Source organism: Populus trichocarpa, chromosome 13 (genome assembly GCF_000002775.5).
Source record: "Populus trichocarpa isolate Nisqually-1 chromosome 13, P.trichocarpa_v4.1, whole genome shotgun sequence".
In the NCBI taxonomy this organism is placed as follows: Eukaryota; Viridiplantae; Streptophyta; class Magnoliopsida; order Malpighiales; family Salicaceae; genus Populus; species Populus trichocarpa.
In genome coordinates, this window is record NC_037297.2 from 9,386,021 (window position 1) to 9,397,434 (window position 11,414).

The window sequence follows — 11,414 nt, forward strand, 5'->3', positions numbered from 1 at the left end:
GAGTCCACATGACCTACAATATAAGTGTCAGAAACAATAGTAAGAGCTAAAGTGTAACCCTCATAATCTGAACAATCATGATTGGCTTTCTCAAAATTTAGGGCCAGCCCATATAGAGATACTCTCAGAACTATAATTGTTATTAAAAAAAAAAGTTATTTTTTTCATGTTGCCTATAAACAATTAAAATGGAAATGGAAATGGAAATTTTAAAATTCATTCACACTTATTGAAATAGCAAACATTCCCAATCTATTTTTTTCTCCTCCATACATGCAGCGCATATATATCTGTACAAGCATGTCAATACAACAAAACCCCTGATTAGTACTTAAAAATACATTCTCATTAAATCTTTATATCATCATATTGCACTTAAAGTATCATTAAATTCTCTAACTTAAACATGTTTTATAATAACAAGTCTAATAATATAAGATAGCTTTAATTTATGGTAAATGTTCATTTTAAATGCAGGCAAATCTTACAATTCAAATTATTGATTGATGTGATTTAACTATTGAAAATAAAATGACAAAGGAAGGCCTAGGTTAGAGAAAAGATGGTGCATCAAACTTGAACATTATTCAGTCATTTGATCATATCTGGAGTTGTGGACCTTAGAGTGATGTTTGGTTTATTGTTATGGCAATTTAAGACATAGGTCTACAACTTTCAAGAAGAGTTGAAGACCTAAATCTGCCGTTTTCAAATTCAAAGCTTGGCCACAAAAGAGAAGTCAGAATTTGTCCTAAAATACAACTCAAACACTACTCAGAAGTTTACCCATATATGAAGTTCTAGAAAGCCAAATGACGTCCAATTTGGTGGGTAAAAAGATAACACAATTTAAAATAACGTTCATAAGAACCACCTGTTTCAATTCTGATGTTACGCAATGACATTTCATCCAGACAAGAGCTTGAGGGCTATCCACCACGTCCACTAGAAGCACTACTCAGTATTTGAGCCATATCTCGAGCTGTAGTGATGCAAATGCTCTGAAATGTTGTGGGTGGAAAGAGAAGATGATTGCCAACAACTTTCATGAAGAAAACTTTGCCAAATTCTTATTGCATCAATGTCATTTCATCCCGCCAAAATGCTTGAGTGTTGTTGTCCACGAAGTCCACCAAAATCAATAGTTGGCCACTACATCAATAATCAATTACCAAATGAATAGTTCCGAATTTTAGCCTATAAAATGAGGCATTTGCCATTCATTTAGGCATCTTGATCTGAAAACCAAGATGCCTAAATGAATGGCAAATACCTCCTTTTATAGGCTAAAATTCAAAATTATTCATTTGGTAATTGATTATTGATGTAGTGGCCATTGATTTAGTGGACTTGGTGGACAACAGCACTCAAGCATTTTCGCTGGATGAAATGACATTGATGCAATCACAATTTGGCAAAGTGTTCTTCATGAAAGTTGTTGGCAATCATCTCCGCTTTGCACCCACAACATTTCAGAGCATTTGCATCAATACAGCTCGAGATATGGCTCAAATACTAAGTAGTGCTTCTAGTGGACGTGGTGGATAGCCCTCAAGCTCTTGTCTAGATGAAATGTCATTGGTAACATTAGAATTGAAACAGGTGGTCCCATGAAAGTTATTGTAAATTGTCTTAGCTTTTCACCCACCAAATTTGATGTCATTTGGATTTCTAGAACTCCATCTATGGGTAAACTTCTTAGCAGTGTTGGGCTGGATTTCAGGACAGATTATGACTTCTCTTTTGTGGCCAAGCTTTGAATTTGAAAACGACAGATTTGGGTCTTCCACTCTTCATGAAAGTTGTAGGCCTATGTCTTAACTTTCAAGAACAATAAACCATACATCAATCTAAGGTACACAACTCCAGATATGATCAAATGACTGAATGACGTTCCAGTTTGATCCAGCATCTTTTTTCTAACCTTCGCACTTCCCTTGTTCTTTTATTTTCAATAGTTAATCACATCAATCAATCCTTTAAATTGTAAGATTTTCCTGCATTTAAAATGAGCATTTACCATAAATTAAAGTTATCTTATATTATCATACTTATTATAAAACATGCTTAAATTAGAGAGTTTAATGATACTTAAAGTATAATATAATGATATAAAGCATTAATAAGAATGCACTTTTAAGTACTAATCACACCCTCAACCAGCTTATTACTAGTCTCTAGTAATTAAAGCGTTAAAGTAGAAAAATAATTTACAAAATCCAAAAAGCAAGGCATTCATCATTTAACTTTTATTAATATATCCAAATAAACAAACTCTCATTAAATTTATATATCTGCTTCGTACTTCTCAATCAAGATATTAATAAACCTTCATTTTGTGCTCAATATATCAAAATATAGATATGAGGCTTTTCTTGGAAGAAAACACAATTTTGTTCTAATGTTTTTCTAAGATTAACTTCCTTGGATTGAGATTATTATCTCTTTCTTTTACACACACACAACTTAAAACACAATGCATCTTTAACCCATGTAACGAGCTTTAGGCTAATGATTCCCAGACCAGTTAGTCTTAGGGCATTAGGTGTTGAAACACCCCTACGAGCTTAGTAACTCGGGTTGCAGATACTAAAATGTAGATAGTGCAATGTTTGATTCCCTTAAACTTTTCTCTTCAACCCATGTAACAAGCACTAGGCCAATAGCTCCCAAGTCAGTTGACTTTAAGGTATTAGGTGTTAAAACACCCCTTCGGGCTTAATTGCTTAGGTTAGGGAGGCTACGAAACCAAACTTATCTGCATTTTTATTTATTTATTTTATTATATTTATTATCTTTTTTTTTGTTTTTTTGTTGGTTTTTTTTTTTGAAAATTATATATTTTCCATTTCCCTTAGTTGTTATCTTTAACAAAAGAACATAAATAATGTAATAATCCAATGTGCAACCCACAATCATATATTAAAGTGTATGAAAATGAAGGTTTATGAATACTTGTTAAATGAGCATATGAGCAGAATCAAGTGATAACAATGCGAGAGTTTGTAAACCTGAATATTTCAAGAAGTGTTATGATAGACCTTGTTATGAATGTTTACTAAGATGCGTCTCAAGAGTCAATACTCTTTACTCTGCCGTCTTAATAATAACAGTTCTGTCAAATGGTTTTAATAACAAAAACAATTATTATTATTTTTGTTTTTTTAATTTAACTACCCTCTCCCCCCAACCAAAACAAGACAATGTCCTCAATGTTTTAAGGTAGAAAGGTAGAGTATAGAAGACATCACCTAGCAGCGACTACTGACAAACCTGAAACACACTTAAACAAAAATAAGAAATAACAAAACAGGAAAAAAATTATGCTATTAATAAAACCAAAAAACACAAGTTTTTACAAGCTAAGGCTCAAATCCAATCTAAGCTTTTTACGGTTTTTCCTGGTTGACCAGTCTATTCGACTCATGAAGGAATCAATTAATGGGCTGAAAGATTGCAGTTGATCAATCAGTTGTTTAGCAGTAGCAGCAGAGATTATGATTTGTCATGCCGAAGATGTAAGAAAATTCTATTCCACAACATGATCAAGAAAAGACAACAAATTATCAAAAAAACTATTAACATTTAACAAACCTATAGGTTTCTGGTGAATGTTCAGTTGGCCCCAAGAGGAAATATGAAATATCTCTTCTAATGTGACCAGATCATCTGGTAAGGCAATGAAAGCGTCAGCATGATCAAACATTGTATCTATTCGTTTAGACATTGTGGAGACCTCCAGTTCCTCTCCCAACTGTTTTTCCAATGAGATCCATTTTTGCTAAAGCTTTTGGAATGACACCCAAAACTTGACTGCCTCCTAAAAATACAGTTGTTGACACACTCCCCATTAACCCAAGGTTGCCTCCCCCATATACTAAATGAATCTTTCTCTCACCTAGTACACAACCAAAATGATTTGTTGATTCTAAAAACTTTCTTTTCCAGGATTGAATCCACCAAAAACACAAATTATTTTTATTTGATGTCCTGAGGAATCTGTCATTTCTTCACACTTCTATATCTGTTAAATGTATGGGTTGAGCGGAAATGAAGGGAAGGAAGAGAAGATTTTATAGATGAGAAATTGAAAATGCAATCATACCACCTATATGTAGGTCAACTGAAGTCACTCTTTCTTTTTAGCATGTATATGTACAAGTAGTTGTAATTGTGGCTCACATCTTCCCTTGGTTTTACGTCCAAGAACGACTTAAACGCCCTCTATGGGTCGAGGATAGGCTTCCCATCCAGTTTTCTTAAAAACTGGCAAAAAGAGTCTTTTTTTAGTCAGATTCCCAAAACTATATCGAGCATGTTCTTTATGAAATTAGAGTCATAAATCATAAATTGCACAATGCACATCTCCACTAGAGTGCATCTCAAGAGTTAATAGAAGGTTATCTAAAGACTCCTTACTCAGGTAATCCTTAATAAATTGTATTTTATCTTCACGGTTTACAGATATCATTCCTAAAGAACGACATTTTGCATTACAAGTCCATCTATCACATCTGTGACAGATTTTCAGTCGTTTTGCACGACGTTTCTTTGCAAAAGTACTTTTACATGTCTCAGGCATGTATGAAATAAAAGAATTAGAAGACTCACCTGATAATCAGACTTTTGCTTCAATTAGCTAGCGAATATCTTCAGGAATTCCATGGTTCATTAACAATCTCAATCTTTCACACCTAGCACGGTAAATTTTTGTAATCGCATTTTGAGGCAAAACAGGAAAATACCTTTTTAATTTTTCGAGAGTGATGTCCATTTTTCAAATGAGAAGTGGAGAAGAGATGCAGAGAAAAGAGAAGGAGCAAGGAATTGAACAAATATATACACATATATCAGTTATCATGGGAAACTCAAAGAACAGACTTAAAAGTCACGGAGTACCGTTATCCGCTATTTGACCGGGGTTGGAGAAAGACTAGCAAAACAAAAGTTACACCAAAAAGAAACACAAAAACAATGTGAGAAAAACAAAATAATCAATCTTTATAAACAGCATCACCCAAACCAATGGACTCATCTTCAGTAGGAAAATTATTAAAGTAAGTTTTCAAACGATGTCCATTTACTTTAAAGACATTGTCATTCTTTGGATTCTCAATATCAAAGGCCCCATAAAAATACACATGTTTCACAAGAAATAGACCACTCCATCTTGATCTTAGCTTTCCGGAAAATAAATGGAGTCGAGAATTTTAAAGCAAAACTTTTTAACCAACATCAAATGTTTTTCTCAAGATTCTCTTGTCATGAAACTTTTTTATTCTTGCTTTATGAACTTTTTAATTCTCATATACATCATTTCTTATTTTCTCAAGCTCATTTATTTGTAACTTACTCAGCTGGCAAGCATCATCAAGTTTTGAATTGAAAGTTTTAATAGCCCAATAAGTTTTATGTTCAAGTTCCACAGGCAAGTGACAAGGTTTTCCATAAACCATAAACCAACCTATAAGGTGACATACTTAATGATGTTTTAAAAGCAGTTCGATAAGCCCAAAGTGCATCATTAAGTCTTAAAGACCAGTCCTTCCGATTAGGGTTCACTGTTTTTTCCAAGATTTGTTTGATCTCCCTATTAGCAAGTTCTACTTGTCCACTTGTCTGAGGGTGATAAGAGGTGATAGCTTTGTGTGTGATTCCATATTTCTTCATTAAAGACTCAAATGACTTGTTGCAAAATATGTTCCACCGTCACTTATCATGGCTTGAGGGATTCCAAACCGACTCAAAATATTTTCTTTCAAAAACTTGATCACTGTTTTATGATCATTGTTTCGACTTGGAATTGCCTCTATCCATTTTGAAACATAATCTACTGCGACTAATATGTACAAAAAACCAAATGACGGAGGAAATGGACCTATGAAATCTATACCCCAACAATAAAAAAATTTGATGACAAGAATAGGATTTAAAGGCATCATATGACGTTTTTAAATAGACCCTAACTTTTGACAATTTTCACAAGTTTTGCAGAATGCATGTCTGTCCTTGAACATGGTGGGCCAATAAAATTCACATTGTAAGATTTTTACAGTCGTCTTCTTTGATGAGAAATAACCTCCACATGCCTCAGAATGACAACATTTAATGACACTACTTACCTCATTGTCGGGAATGCATCTTCGAAATATTTGATCAGGACAATATTTGAATATGTAAGGGTCATCCCAATAAAAGTTCTTCACTTCGCTCAAAAACTTTCTTCTGTCTTGAGTACTCCAATGAACTAGCAAATCTCCTGTTGCAAGAAATTGACAATATTAGCAAACCAAGACATTGTAGCAACAGAAAGTAAAAATTCATCAGGAAAGTAATCATTGATTTGTGTGATGTTAGATGTGGAATCTATTGTCAATCTTGACAAATAATCTGCGACAACATTTTTGGTGCCTTTCTTGTCCTTGATTGTGATATCAAATTCTTGAAGTAACAAAATCCACCGTACCAATCTAGCCTTAGAATCCTTCTTAGAAAGAAGATATTTCAATGCTGCATGATCACTAAAAACAACAACAGATGAGCTAATAAGATAAGATCTGAATTTTTCATATGCAAATACTACTGCAAGTAATTCCTTTTCAGTGGTAATGTAATTCATTTGAGCATTATTTAAAGTTTTACTTGCATAGTAAATCACATAAGATTTCTTATCTTTTCTTTGTTCCAAAATAGCCTCCACAGCACAATCACTAGCATCACACATTATTTCAAAAGGTAATAACCAATCAGGAGGTTGTATGACAGGAGCAGAAGTAAGCAATTTTTTAAGTTTAACAAAGATTTCTTCACAATGTGTAGTCCATTCAAAAACATTATCCTTTGTTAGAAGGTTACACAATAGCTTAGTTATTACACTAAAATCTTTGATGAACCTTCTATAAAAACCAGCATGTCCTAAGAATGATCTAACATCTTTAACAGATTTTGGCAATTAACTCGATTTTAGATTTGTCAACCTCAATTCCTGTTGATGAAACAATGTGAACAAGTACAATGCTTTTTGTTACCATAAAATGACATTTTTTCCAATTCAGCACAAGATTCTTCTCTTCACACCTGTTCAAAACTTTTTCCTGTTAAACAATCATCAAATGAATCACCAAAAACAGAAAAAATCATCCATAAAAATCTCCAAAAAATGTTCAACCATATCATTGAATATACCAAGCATGCATCTTTGAAATATAGCTGGTGCATTACATAATCCAAAAGACATCCTTCAATATGCAAAAGTACCAAATGAACATGTGAAAGTAGTTTTCTCTTGATCTTCAAATGCAATTTCAATTTGGTTGTAACCTGAATAACCATCAAGGAAATAATAAAATTTATAACTTGCGACTCTTTCTAGGATTTGATCCATGAAAGGTAAAAGAAAATGATCTTTTCTAGTCATTGAATTAAGTTTCCTATAATCAATGCACATGCGCCTACCAGTAATAGTCCTAGATGGAATTAACTCATTTTTCTCATTTGTTATCACAGTGACTCCAGACTTTTTAGGTACAAATTGGGTAGGACTTACTCATTTGCTGTCAGAAATAGGATAAATGATTTTATTATCTAGAAGCTTAATGACTTCATTCCTCAATTTCATATTAGGATTAAGCCGTCGTTGCATTTCTCTAGAGGGTTTAGTATTTTCCTCCAAATAAATCATGTGTGTGTAAATCAAATGACTAATTCCTTTTATATCAGTTATGGTCCATCCTAATGATTTTTGTGCATTTTTGTGTATGGATGAAGAAATATTTGAAGATAACAACAGTGATCCTTGCATCAAGAATCTGGAGATTTTCATTTTCTTGCTTGACAAGAAGCTTCTCATTGAACTTTTCAATGAAATCCACCTTCTTATTCCGATGAAGGAGATGATTGAAAGATTTGAGAACAGTGACATCCTCTATCGAAAGAATCTCAAGAGGAACACAGCCACCACTTTTAGTTAAAATCAACAACATGATCCCTGGACTGCAGAGAAAAAAACAAAAAGCAAACCAGAGAAACTCTAAGCTCGTGGGAAACAAGGTGAACAGTTCATAGAAATTAAACTTGTGCACATGCCTTATTAAACCTGACGACTAATCTCAAAGAAACAACACTAGACATTCAGAATCATGAAGTGCATAGCAGTCCTTGAGTTACAATGCATGTGTATAATCTATTAATCTCAAAGAAACTGTAAGCTCATTCATGCAGCAATCCCAACCACTCTTTTTGAACATTTTCATTGAACAGTTTAATCAATTAATCTCAAAGAAAAATGTATGAGTTTGCGCTTGTGTAACTGCACATTATCGTGCGCTTGAGAACATGGTGCTGAGCAAATGAAAAGCTGCAAGAATGTAAAGGAACATACCTGATCTTAATCTCTTGAACATTTTTGTTTGCTATCGAGTATAACATTGTGTAATTTTTTAGGTCAAACACCTTGTATATACTGATGAAGGAAGGGAAGATAAAGGAGAAATGAAAAGTCAAATTGAGAAGAAGCTACTAGGGTAATAATAATAATTTCAATTGAATATAACCATATGATGGAGTAGTTACCTATCCTGTGCAGAATATGTAAGTACTTTACTGTTTACATCATCAAACTCTACAAAACCAGGCCATTTCAGTGACTCGGACTCAAAAAGAGCAAAGCCAGCATCTGGCTGACCCCTTTGTATGTATCTGGAACATAAAGCATTATTAGTAATAAAAGTGATGGGATAAATACATGGAAACCACTAAATCTACAAGCTCTTATTTCCTCCTGGTTTATACATATTTTTTGGAGGTGGGAGGTGAGGTTGGAAGGGGGATGAGAGGCAAAGACATGTGTAAGAAGATTCACATACTCAATCCTTGTGCTTCTACATTTCAAGGAACTGAAATTGTCTGAGGCATAAACTGAAACTGTGATGAGTGAATCATTGTTTTATTATAAAACAAGCTTCGTATAACTTCATCAGGAGTGACATTCAAAAAGCATATCCTTTGGTTGGTCTCTGCATCCAACAATAGGAACACATTAAAACCCCTCCATCCCACTTTTTTATGCAAATAAAATCCAGAATCAGAACTGAAGTGGAAAGACGAGCAATACCTCGGCTAAATGCTGCACAGACACCAGACTGTGCAAGAGCAAACACCATGTCACGAGCTGCTGCGATCTCAATAATCTTTGATCTCTTTCTTAAAAATGGCAGTACCATGGTACAGTGACCTTTTGGATCATGAGTATCATATTCCTCCTATTCATGGATCACATCCCACAGCAGAAAGAAGGAACATAAACAATATGAAGCAGAATGCAGTGTATATGAAAATAACTGTTGAGGAGACATATATAGGAGAAATATTATTTGCAAAATAGTAGATCATGCTTGTAGTGCCCTACTTACCACCAGAAATTAAAGTGGTCAGTTTATTTCCCAGCTTCACTATGATTAAGCATCATTATATAGAAATGCAGTATGGCTAACAATAAGCCATCTAAAGGTATTTTTTTATTAGCAAGAGTGAGAATACCTTTATATTCATGAAAAGCAATAATGGATACATGTAAGGAGTCTAACACCATCACTATCAACTAGCAAAAGAAGAACTTTCCTCTTCAAAAACCAAGCAACAAAGTTGGGATTCTGTGAAAACGCAATGTTAAGATTTGTACCAAGAACCAGCCAAACAAGTTGATCGAAGAGTATTCCATAGCTAGTTAGTCCAGCAACATCCTTAGTTCTTTCCCTTAGCCTTGGCTGAGGCATAATTGTTTGGTTACCAGTTACATTATTACATTCAGTTAATTTGTGAAACCACAAGCAAGCAGCTTCCAAGTAGGCAAGCAGAATTACTCATCGCAAGCCCTCGAAGGTTGGGCTAGAAAATTCTAATTTAGAAGTTCTAGTTTCAAATCACACTGGGAAGATGACACAAGCAAGTAGATTTCCAAGTAGGCAAGAAAAATTACTTGTCACAAGCCCTCAAGCACGTCAGCAAAGGTTTGAACAAGGAAGTTCTAATTTAGAAGTTCTAGTTTCAATTGCACTCAAATGGTAGGGGGTTTATTGAAGAGGGGAGGTGTCAAGGATTTCCTCTACCCTTCTTCCTGAATACCTGCAGATTCCAATCCCACCTATATTTAACACTCTTTATTGAATTTCTGGCTCTTTATGAAATTTATCTCCAATTAAAAGTTTTGAACTCCAAATATTGTCAATTGCTAGGCCTGTATAACAAGAAGTGAAAGGCAAAGAGATTGGCACTGTCATGTCAATGCTTAGAGCAAATTTTAATCCACCTTCATCAAACAAGAAACTACCAAAACTGAAACTAAACTCTAGAGATAATACCACAAATCCACTCTAAGGCTTAATAATAACTGAAACTACCAAAACTCTAGAGATAATACCAAATTTTAATCCACTCTAAAGCTTAATAATCACCCAGAAAAACAAAAATCCACAAAGAACGATTCTTACGCTGTTGCTAAGCTAGAAGAAACCTGAAATGCTTGTTTTGTTTTGTTTAGTACTTCTAGTGCTTGTTGCCTCGAATTTGAGCGAGTTTCCCAGGTGAGTTCGATTTCGATCTGCTTTCAAAAAAATCACAAACAAACTTTAAATTTCTGTTAAGTAAAATGTTTACTTGGGCTTTGGACAGCTATTATACCCTTGTATTGTTTTTCAACTTAGGAGTTGGATTTTATAATTGGGCCCAAAACCCATATTATTTCGGGTAAAATGGCAAATTATTGATTGAATTACTTTTGGTGTGATTCAATAATGGCATTAAATAATCGAATATCTTTTTTGGGTTTATTTATAAAATCTTGTGACAGTCCAATTTTAACTTTTAATTTCAAAATATATTTCAAAAATTCAAAAAACAAAAAAACTTCAAAAAAATATTTTCAATTTATTTCAGTTATTCACACTTTTATTTTGTAATTTTCAACTATTTTTTCTTGTTAATGTCTTTTTAGAAAATTAAATTTTAAAAAATATATTTTCGACGCATTCTTATTTATTTTGTAATTCTTAATTTCTTATTGAATTGACGCTAACATAGTTTTTCAAAAATAAAATTATATATATAAAAATAAGAAAATCAAAAATTAAAATAGAAAGCAATATAAACAATAGGTTAAAGTGAAAAAGAAACTTGGGGGCCAAATAACAAAAAAAAAAGATAATAAAATTTATGGGTTATAAATAGATGGATAAATTATAGAGAAAAGGAGGACTATTCATCATTTTCCTCCCCTTACACTTTCTTAAAAAACCCTAACAAAAAAACCTAAAACCCTAGCCACCATAGGAGAGAGCTATCATATTTTTTTTAGAATATGACCTGAAATGTGAAGAAATAAACTCTAGAAGAATATTATTCATTTTCTCCTACCTTTA

General features: G+C 33.3%; 1 long non-coding RNA gene and 1 pseudogene across 1 annotated transcript; both read right to left on the reverse strand.

The window, feature by feature from the left end:
• Positions 1-5,909: 5,909 nt before the first annotated feature.
• Positions 5,910-7,618, reverse strand: LOC112323800 (uncharacterized). Its single transcript, XR_008057066.1, has 2 exons — positions 7,029-7,618; positions 5,910-6,259 (listed from the first exon to the last, which is right to left on the reverse strand). It is a non-coding gene; the product is annotated as an uncharacterized LOC112323800 (long non-coding RNA).
• Positions 7,619-7,624: 6 nt separating this feature from the next.
• Positions 7,625-9,773, reverse strand: LOC18104277 (uncharacterized; annotated as a pseudogene).
• Positions 9,774-11,414: the final 1,641 nt, after the last annotated feature.